This window comes from Chrysochloris asiatica, unplaced genomic scaffold, assembly GCF_000296735.1.
Source record: "Chrysochloris asiatica unplaced genomic scaffold, ChrAsi1.0 scaffold00085, whole genome shotgun sequence".
Classification (NCBI taxonomy): Eukaryota; Metazoa; Chordata; class Mammalia; order Afrosoricida; family Chrysochloridae; genus Chrysochloris; species Chrysochloris asiatica.
The window spans coordinates 2,052,505-2,063,416 of record NW_006408603.1 but is presented as its reverse complement, the minus strand read 5'-3'; the positions used below and the strand labels follow the sequence as shown (position 1 = coordinate 2,063,416).

Genomic DNA, 10,912 nt, shown 5'->3' with positions numbered 1-10,912 from the left:
GGGTGAGGAGGGAACAAAAGGGCTGCAATGTCTCTCATCTTAATTAAGTTCAAACAATATTTACTGAGCATTTATCATGTGCTAGGCTTGGGCTACAAAGATGCATTGGGGGGACCAAGTTATTCTCAAGATTCACAGCCTCAGAGAAAGCTGCCCCAGGGATCTGAGGAGAGCAACAGCACTGATCCCTGGTAATGAGGTGCTTGCTTTAATCAGTCATTGCCTCCATGAATGAGGGAAGAACAGAGAATGCTCATGCATTAGCCAGCCCCCTCTCCAGTCCCCTGCATAGAGACATTGGAGCCTTTCCTTGCTGAAAGAGCTGAGTCAGTCCTCCATCCAGAGACTGCCAGGGACCAGGACAGTTGATTGTAAGTAACTTCTAGACTAAACGTCTTCAATGTAGTATGCCTGCATCCCAGGGAACACAGAGCATTTTAATATTTATGTATTATCTTAAAATAAGAAATCAGAAATTTAATATATAAGTTAATAGCTATTATAAGCCAAAATCAATTTGATACACTTAACAATAATGATTAAATTTAGTCAATTTAGCAAATATTTCTATGTTGAAGGTACAAGTTTTTTGTTGTTGTTGTTTAATGTATTTATTCATTTAATCCAATGAAATAGGTACAATTATCACCCCCAATCTATAGACATGGAGATTGAGGCACAGAGGTTTTCATAATTTGCTGGGGTCACAAAACTAGTAAAATGATGAAACTGAGATACAACCCAGCCAGTTTGTCTGGGCAATACAATCTCTGTATATTGGCAACAATATATGCATTTATGTTGTTGTTTTTATGTGCCGTGGAGTTGGTTCCAATTCATAGCGACAGGGTTTCTGAGGCTATAAATCTTTACGGGAGCAGATCCATTTTTTTTAAATACATACTATTATGAGTTCATGATCAAAAAGATTTGGAAACTGTTTAGACCTTTGTCCACTTGGATTCACCAGGAAAGCAACCACATTTATACATGTCCTTATTTTAAGTATCTGGTCATCTCTAGACCCTTCAAATCTGTTCTTACAGCTGCTCTGAATGTGTTCTCTGCCACATGAGTCACTTTAAAACAAAAGGTACTTCTAGGGCTTTGCTTTCTTTTGATCATACATCTTACTTGTTCTGGTAATAATTAGAATTTTAATGAGAAGAGGTGGAGACAATGGGGGAGAATCCAGAGAGCATAGAGTGCATTTAAATGTTCAGCCTGACAAAAACCTGGAATTCAGAATGAAAAGAGGTGGGGGGAGGAGGTGGGCTGAGGGAATCAATTTTTCCTCAGTGTGGTTGCTATTTTGATTGCTTCTTCCATGTGACATTCCCTCCCCACCCCCCAAAGCACTGCTGTTCCCTCTGATCTGTGACTAAGAAAGCAGAGGAGATGGTATGGATTATTGGGAATCAGCACCCAGTGCTCAATACTGGTTATATAAGACCAGGAGGCTCTTCCTGTGTCTGAAGAATATTCTTCCAGGATGACGAGAGCCTGGGCTTTTGATATCACAAAGGCAGCATGTGAATTAGGTCTCAAACACTGAGCAGGTTCACTCCCACAGGGGATACAGAATGGCTGGTAAAACCAGACTAAGGTCAGTGGGGGCGATTATAGAGGACTTAGTCCCTTTAAGATCACTAACATGTGGCTTTGACTCAGCCAGTCCTTTCCTCATATCCTGGTTGTAAGGCTGGCAAGAGATGTAGTCCTTGTGTGGCCTAAAATAAAACCCCCAAAACTGAAAACCAGTTGCTGTCTAGTTGATTCAGACTCATAGCAACCTAATGTGTGTCAGAGTAAAATAGGTTTTTTTGTTTTGTTTTTTTATTGTGAACTGAATGATAGTTTACATGGGAGAACATTGGCTTTACACCATAGTTTCATCGCAATGATTACAATCTCCTCCGTGCATCATCATTCAACAGTATTTGCTTCCATTCCCTCGGTTTTTTGGGTTTTTTTTAGGGTGGGTGGGATGGATGGGAGTGGGGGAATGTACACAAAAACACAAAAACACTCAGGAATATATAATAATTTAAACAATCAAAGGGCACATTCCGCAGGCCTTCTTTCTGGCTGCCAGAATTCATTCAGCCTTTCTCTTTCCATGAGTCTAGAGTCCTTAGCTGCTCTCTCTCTCCATGTCCTCATCTCTACCTCCATCTCTGGTGTTGCTGCTTCTCTGGATAGGGTCCCACATTATGCTCATGCTCTTCTCTCTTGATGGTCCTAGGATCCTCTGTTCTGGACTGTAAGGTTAACTAGTCCCCCGTTTTTCTTACAAAACTTCTACCTTTACAAGTGTGACAGTGGCAATTAGACATGATAACAATTATTCATTATTGAATCATAAGAATCTTATCCCCATCTCTTTTCACCAGACCTATCTAGACAAGATGAAAACTACTCAGTGGGAACTCTATCTTCCCCCCCTCATACTCTTAAACAAAACCCCCTCTTGAAAACTTGTAAGCCAGTCACTTTGTGCCTTTATCACCCCCTCCATAAGATTTTCAGTGGCTGATTTTTCAGTAGATCTCCAGGTCTTTCTTCCAACGAACCTCTGGATGAGCTCAAACTTCCAATCTTTAGGTTAGCAGCTGAGCATATTAACTGATTGCACCATGCAGGGACTTACGTGGCCTAAGGGCTACAATTATTATCTTGTTTTTGCAAGATATGTGTCCTCCACCCCTATTTCAGGCCTGCTGGAACTAACCTACCTAGACACTTTGTTGCCTAGAAAATCACAGGTGTACAAGAAGTCTTTGTTATGGATTGAATTGTGATCTCCCCAGATAGATAGATAGATAGATTTGTTGTTGTTAAGTGCCATCGAGTCAGTGTGGTTCAGACCCATAGCGACCCTGTTTAGGGTTTCCGAGGAGCAGCTGGTGAGTTTGAACCACTGACCTTGCAGTCCAAATGGCTTTGCAGTCTGGTGTATTAACCCACAGTGCCACACCAGGACTCTCTCTCTAGATATAGATATAGATATATAGATCAACTTGGCTAAGGCCTTGATTCTGTATTATGTAATTATCCTCCATTTTGTGATCTGATGTAATTATACTATGTGTTGTAAATTTTCACCTCTAATGAAGCAGGATGAAAGGCAGTTACATTCATGAACAGGATACAGTATGCTGGATTAATTTGTATCTTCAGTCAATCTCTTTTGAACTATAAAAGAGTTGAAACAATGGAGCAGAGATGAGACAGAAATGAGGGAATTCAGTATCACCCAGCCAGAGAAGAGTATGTCATTTGGACCCAGTGTCCCTGTGCTGGGAACCTCCTAGACCAGGGGAAGATAGATACCTAGACACATGGAGATTTCCAAGGGGCTCCAAACTCACAGACATTTAAAGGAGACAAGGACCTTCCCCCAGAGCTGACAAAGAGAACACTTCCCCCTAGAGCTGGTGTCCTAAATTCAGACATCTAGCCTCCTACACTAAATAAATATGTTAAAGCCACTTGTGGTATTTCTGCTATAGCAGCACTAAATAACTAAGAGACGGAGCCCTGGTTGAGTTGTAAGATAAACACTGGACTGCTAAACACAAGGTTGGCAGTTCAAACCAGCTGCTCTTTGGGAGAAAGATGAAGGTTGCTACTCCCATAGAGACTACAGTCTCAAAAGCCCTGTACAGGGTCAGTATGGATCAGAATCCTCTTAATAGAAGAGGGTTAGATAACTAAAGAGATTTCAAAGTCATCTTTCCATTCACATTTTGCTTGAACCTCTAGCCTATGAGGTAGATGGAACTTTTATGGGCAACTTAGCTCCCTTCTTGAGTGATTCAAGGCTCTCGCTAGTTATGCCATGAACAGGACAAGAAATAAAAAAAGCCTCCAGTAAAGGAGAAAGTCTGTGGCACAACAGCGAAAATAGGACAGCACTTCCTAAATATTTGTATTCTCTCCACCACTTCCTTCTTTATTTCTCCTTTAGCCTGAAGGGAAAGGATCGTCATTCTGATCAGACGGAACTCATTCAACACCCACTGGCACTGTGTGACTTTGGAAGTTCTCAGCCTCCATTTCCTCATCTTTAAAATGAGATCATAATACTATCTACCTTACAGGGTCATTGTGAGGTTTAAATGAGACCAAAGTGAATCAAAAGTACCTAGAAGACTGCCCAGAATGTAGTCAGCAAGATACTAAATATTAACCACCACTTGTCTGTCAGTTTGTCATACTGTGGTGGCTTTCATGTTGTTGTGATGCTGGAAGCTATGCCACAGTATTTAAAATACCAGCAGGATCATCCATAATGGGCAGGTTTCAGCTGAGCTTCCAGATGAAGACAGACTAGGAAGAAGGAGAGACTACTTCTGAATATTTAGTCACTGAAAACCTTATGAATAGCAGTGGAACACTGTCAGATAGAATCAGAATATTGATTTTTGAAACATGACGAAGAGCACCAGAATATTGTCAGATATAGTGCCAGAAGATGAGCTCCTCAGGTTGGAAGGCACTCAAAATATGACTGGGGAAGAGTTGCTTCAAAGTAAAGTTGAATGGGATGATGTGAACGGAGTAAAGCGTTTGGGACCTTCATTTGCTGATGAGGCACAACTCAAAATGAGGCGAGACAGCTATAAACATCCATTAATAATCAGGACATAGAATATATGAAGTAAAAATTGGAGTTGTCAAAATGAAGTGGAATGTATAAACATTGTCATCCTAGGCATTAAGTGAGCTGAAATGGACTGGTATTGACTGTTTTAAATCTCATAATTACATGGTTTTCTATGCCAGGAGCAACAAATTGATGAGGAATGACATCACATTAATCATCAAAAACGGCATTTCAAGATCTATCTTGAAGTATAATGCTGATTGTGATAGGATACTATCCATACACCTACAAGAAAGATCAGTTAGTACAACTATCATTCAAATTTACACAACAACCAATAAAGCCAGTGATGATGAAACTGAAGAATTCTACCAACTTCTGGAGTCCTGGTGTGGCACTTCAGGATAATGTGCTGGACCACAAGATTAGTTTGAGCTGAAAGGTCAGCAATTCAAATCCACCAGCCACACCTCAGAAACACTATACAGAGTTGTAAGTTGGAACCAACTTGATAGCACTTAACAACAACAAAAAACCAACTTCTTCAGTCTGAAACTGATCAAATATCAATAAAGATGTATTGATAATTGCTGGCAATTGGAATGCAAAAGTTGGAAACAAAGAGGAAGGACCAGTAGTTGGAAACTATAGCTTTGGTGATAAAAATGATGCTGGAGATCGCACGATAGAATTTTGCACTACCAATGACTTCTTTTATAAAAAACGTAAGAGATGACTATATACATGGACCTCACCAGATGAAATACATAGACATCAAATTAACTACATCTGAAGGAAGACACAGTGGAAAATCTCCATATCATCAGTCAAAACAAGATAATCAATTGCTCATATGAAAATTCAGGCTGAAGCAAGTCCACAGGAACCAAAATATGACCTTGAACATATTCCACCTGAATTTAAGATCATCAAAAGAACAGATTTATTGCATTAGACGCTAATGACCGAAGAGTATAAGAGTTGTGGGACGACATCAAGAACATCGTTCATGAAGAAAGCAGAAGGTCATTAAGAACTTAGACAAGAAGGAAAAAAACAAAATGGCTATCAGAAGAAACTCAAACGTGCTCTCCTGTGTAGACGCTAAAGCAAATGAAAGAAATGAGGAGGCAAAATTGCTGAACAGTACATTTGAAAGGGCAGTTTGAGAAGACAAAGACAAAATATTATAATGAAATGTGAAAAAGCCTGTGTTAGAATACCAAAAGGGAAGAAGAACACACTCAGCATTTTTCAAGAACTGAAGAAAAACTTCAAGCCTTGACTTGCAATATTGAAGGATTCTATGGGAGTACAGGTGTGACACTGTAAGGTAGACACTCAACCATAAGGTTGGTTTGAACTGCAAGGCTGATGGTTCAAACTCACCAGTCGCTCCTCAGAAACCTCTACAGGCTTGCTATGAGTTGGAACCAGCTCATTGGCACTTAACAACAACATGAGCAAAATATTGAATGATGTAGAAAGCATCAAAAGAAGATGGAAGGAATACACATAGTCACCGTACCAAAAAGAAATGGTCAATGTTTAACCATTTCAAGAAGTAGCATATGATCAAGAGCCAGTGATACGAAGGAGGAAGTCCAAGGTGCACTGAAGCCATTGACAAAGAACAAGACTCCAGGAACTGATGGGACACAAATTGAAATCTTTAAACAAACTGGAAGACAGCTACCTAGCCAACTGATTGAAAGAGACTGACTATATAAAGGCTTTCAGCTATGTGGATCATGACAAGCTATGGATCACATTGTGGAGTATGACTATTCCAGAACACTTACTTGTACTCATCAGGAACTTGTACAAAGACCAAGAGGCAATTGTTCGAACAGAGCAAGGGGACATGACTGGTTTAAAATCAGGAAAGGTGTGAACCAGGGTTGTATTCTTTCACCATACTTATTCAATCTGCATGTTGAGCAAATAATCCAAGAAACTGGACTATATGAAGAAGTATGTAGCATCAGGATTGGAGGTAGACTCATTAGCAAGCTGCAATATGCAGATGATACAACTTTGCTTGGTGAAAATGAAGAGGTCTTTAAAATTTTACTGATGAAGATAAAAGACCACACCCTTTGTTACAGGTTGCACCTCAATGTAAATAAAATAAAACTCTTCACCACTAGAGCAATAAATAATATTACGATAAATGGAGAAAAGACTGAGGTTGTCAAAGACTTCGATTTTCTTGTATAAACCATCAATGCTCATGCAAACAGCAGTCAACAAATCGAACAACGTATCGCATTAGACAAATCTGTTTTACAAGATCTCTTTAAAGTGTTCAAGAGCAAGGATGTCAGCTTGAGGACTAAACTGTTTCTGACACAAGTCTTGGTATTTTCAATAGCCTCATATGCATGTGGAAGTTGGACAGTAAACAGGGACGACTGTAGAAGAATTGATACATTTGAGTTACGGTGTTGGAGAAGAATATTAAAAGTACCATGGACTGCTAGAAGAACAAACAAATGTGTATTGGAAGAAGTACAGCCAGAATGCTCCTTAGAAACTAGGATGGCAAGACTTGTCTCTCATACTTCAGACATATTGTCAGGAGGGAGAGTTCCTGAAGAAATATATTATATTCTGTAAAGGCATTTAGTGTTAGCACAGCAAAAAGGAGGAGGACCCCCAATGAGATGGATTGGCACCGTGGCAGCAGCAATAGCTTCAAGCTTAACAACAATTGTGAGGATGGCACAGTGCTGGGCAGTGTTTCGTTCTGTTGTGCATAATGTCGCTATGAGTCAGAATCTACTCAATGGCACCTAACAACAAACAACAAAATATATTAGAATTATTTATGCCCAGACATATCCCTTAGTTTCAAAACTAGTTTAGTGATCAGAACACTTGCATGTCATGAGCTCTACGGAACAGAATTAGCTTTTACTTTATCATTATAAACCAAGAATCATCTTTACTAGCAAAAATAATATGAGTATTTCATTTCATTTGTTGGCATTGAATACAGACATTTGGTTGTTGACATCACTAGTTAGTTGGTCAACAGTATCAAACTTGCAAGGAGTAAGAAGAAAATCTTAGGAGAAAATCTATAATTGAGAACATCCGGTGCTCTTGCTAATTTATTTTTTTGGAAACTGGGGGCAAAGAAGCCCACTACTCAATTGCTTGCTTGATATAGTAGAGGGTCAGTGAAAAAGAGAAAGACCCCCCAACAAGATGGATGGCACAGTGGCAGCAGCAATGGGCTGAGTGTAACAACAATTGTGAGAATGATGCAGGACCAGACAGTGTTTCGTTTGGTTGTGCATAGGTTCGCTATGAATCGATACCAACTTGATGGCACCTAGCAACAACAATTCAATATTAGGTATGAAACACCTTTGTACCCGTATCAGTGGAATCCATTTGTCTATGGGAACTGGGATGGGGCAATGCCAGCAGCCTTTGTGAGAGAAAAAACTAAGTTGTGGAGTAATGATTTGGAAACACATGCTAGTGACCAGGCACTTTCAGGGGTGCATGGCTTCTAGACCTCTCTGGGGAACTGAACTTCACCAGAAGCTCAGACCTCAGGCAGATATCTCAAGTGGCCGCCAACTTCAGAATAACACCAGAGCACATTCCATCCACAATGCTTGCTAATTGTGTGACCTTGAGCAACTTACTTAACCTCTCCAAACCTTTTTTCTTCTTACTTAATGATGATTCTAATTATTTCTAGCTCACATGATCATTGTGAATGTTAAATTAACTAAGGTTTTGAGCATAGTACCTGCCTGGTACCTGGTAAACACCCTCAAAATGTAAGTTGCTATTATTCTTCATGTTTTGTTTCTTAGTGGAGTATCCAGAACAAATCCAAAGCTAGTCGCTCTGAGGTAGGGATGAGAGGTGCTGTAAATTCTCAGGATACCATGCCAGAAGACAAAGCATCTGAGAGATCTCAGTCCCCTCCTGTCTCCTGGAAAGGTTAAGACCCCTGAAGGCCAAAGTGACAGGACATGTTTGTTATCCTAAGTGACACTATCTGGCTTGGGTGATGACTCCTGGCTTTCTTCCTCTCCTTGGGAAACACTGGATTATTAATTAGCAACCCAGAACTTTGTTATCTCCCACACTGACATGTCTCTCTCCAAAGACAGAGCCCTGGTGTCCCATCCCTGTCTCTTCACCCATAGTGTTAGGATTCATCAGCAGTTCTTATCGCTTGCCTATTGTTCCTATTTTTCTAATGGGCTCCCATGTCAAGAAAATCCATTTTGTAGCAGTTACAGGCATTCTCACTAACAGACTGTAACTGAAAAGATAAACTAGGGAGAGGAAACAAAAAAGAAAAAAACACTTTTGCTTGACCTCTCCAAAACTGGTGAAAGCTTGACTTGAGGGCCTGGGCTTGCTAGTTGTTGTTGTTGTTAAGTGCCATCGAGTCGGTTTTGACCCATAGTGACCCTGTAACAGGGTTTCCAAGGGTGTAAATCCTTACGGGAGTAGAAAGCCTCATCTTTCTCCTGCATAGCGGCTGGTAGTGGACCTTCAGAAATGTTAAGTGCTCAGATTGTGCAGAGTAGGAACTGCCTCAGGCCGGGAGCTTTCATCCAGGCACAGACAGAGACAAAGCACAGTTCAGTGACCAGAGACGCAGAGCCCAAGATCTAGAAGGAATGGTTCACCTCAGAGGGGATTTGAGTCTGAGCAGAACCATTAATATTAATACTAGGAATATTGTTTGTCATTTATTTCTATATGGTAAGCACTGTGCCCTTTATATCATCTTATTTAATCTTTAGGTCCCTAAATGGCACAAAAGGCTAAGCACTCTACTACTACAGCTGACAGGTTGGCAGTTCAAACTTATTCAGAGGTGCCTGAGGAGTCAGACCTAGCGATCTGCTTCTGAAAGGTCACAGACTTTAAACCCTATGGAGCTCAGTTCTATTCTGCATACATGGGGCACCATGAGTGAAAATCAACTCCACAGCAGCTAACAACAGCAATTTAAATATTTATGGTACCCTAGGAAATTAGTATACACCTCTCAGAGATAAAAACAAAACAAATAAGTTAGAGACGCTAAGTAACTTGGTCAAAGTACATTTACATTAAGCAGAAGAGCTGGGATTTGAAACTAGAACTTTCTGATATCAAAGTCCAAGCTCTTGAACCAGGCATCTCTGGAGGCCCTGGAGGGTGAGCTGAAGAACTATACAGTCAACAACTGAGCACAGAAGCTGGGGAGGTATTACTTAGCAGGGCAAGTTGGGAGGGAGTTCTCTGCTTAGCAGCCATATCCACTGAACCTGGACAGAACTTTGGAGACTTGAATTATTACTGGACTCCTCAACACATACACACACATTTCTTTCTTCTTTCCTGGAAAGTTCAGACACTAACAGGTCACTCATCAGCTACCAGGAAAATGATCAATGATCTCTGGAAAAGTCTTATCTAGAGATATACCTGAGATAAATGTGTGTGTGTGTGCATGTGTGTGTGTGTGTTAGGGATACAGGGGCTGCTCTGTTCTGAGGCTCATAGATGCGGTCCATTAATAATAAGCTCTGCTGTTTGGCTTGTAAATTTATTAGGAGAACCCAGTGTAATTAAAATTTAGGTCTGAGGGGGAGGAGGAGCAAAGGGCCTTTGCTTTTTTTTCCTTCTTCTGGAGATCCAGGACGAGCTACCGATGGGGATAATTAGCAGAGTCCAAACAGAGAAGGAATTAATGCTCCTGAAAAAGCTGTGATGAGGAGAGACAATGCCGGACTAATTACGGCTGCTCTAAGCTTTATGACTGGGCGACCAACTCCACCATCATTAGGGGATTCAGGAATAAATCGGAGACTAATGTGGAACATTACAGCTAACAGAACATTGACTCCGATTTCACAATTATTAACATTATTATTTTGTCAAATGGCAACTGTACCTTTTTGCCTGGCTGATCAGAGTATGTGGTTCCTCTGAATGTGGGAATCAAGGCTGGGTGATAGAGAGGAGGGACAGATAGAGACAGGCAAGTTCTTTAGTTCTTTTCCCTTTCTGCTCCTCTTCTTGTCCATACCAGCACCTAACAAGAGGAATGGCCTACCTGGGTCCATGCAGAGAAGAGTACACCGAAGAGAGAGGAAGGTGGGATGAGATAGTGCCATTACACCTGGGAGCTTCCAGAGGTGGATGGATACCTTGTTCACCTCTGCTTTCAAAGTTCCTAAATGTGGCCCAGTCCTTTCAGGCTTCATTTTGTAAATGGGACCAGCAGGGATTCCACCTGGCTTGGTCAGGGCTATCCCTTACCATGCACCCCCC

General features: G+C 40.9%; 1 protein-coding gene across 2 annotated transcripts in view; it reads right to left on the bottom strand.

Annotated features, from left to right (window-relative positions):
- Window positions 1–10,912, bottom strand: part of SYT6 (synaptotagmin VI) — a 99,718-nt gene that overhangs the window by 84,815 nt on the left and 3,991 nt on the right. The gene's annotated exons all lie outside the window — the stretch shown is intronic.